Raw genomic sequence first — 303 nt, forward strand, 5'->3', positions numbered from 1 at the left:
CTACGAAAGTTCATCTCTCTACATAAACATTAACCGTACTTTTTTTTTCAATCGATCTTTTTATCTTTTTTTCCCCCCTAAAGAATTGTATTGATGCATCCCTTTTCGAAGTTGCATTCGATCTTCTAAAAGCACCGTCGAGAGTCTTTGTTTTCTTGAGAATTCAGACCCGAGGAGTTCCCACGGCAGCGCCCTTCCCTCTGAGGGGCTTGCAAACACTGCTGGTGGTGGACCCGCTCCCGCGCCTGCCTGGGCTTTTGTCGTGGGCTGCTTCTGCTTGCCTGCTGGGCTTGGCCTGGCTTC

This window comes from Penaeus monodon, chromosome 24 (genome assembly GCF_015228065.2).
Source record: "Penaeus monodon isolate SGIC_2016 chromosome 24, NSTDA_Pmon_1, whole genome shotgun sequence".
NCBI classification, from domain to species: Eukaryota; Metazoa; Arthropoda; class Malacostraca; order Decapoda; family Penaeidae; genus Penaeus; species Penaeus monodon.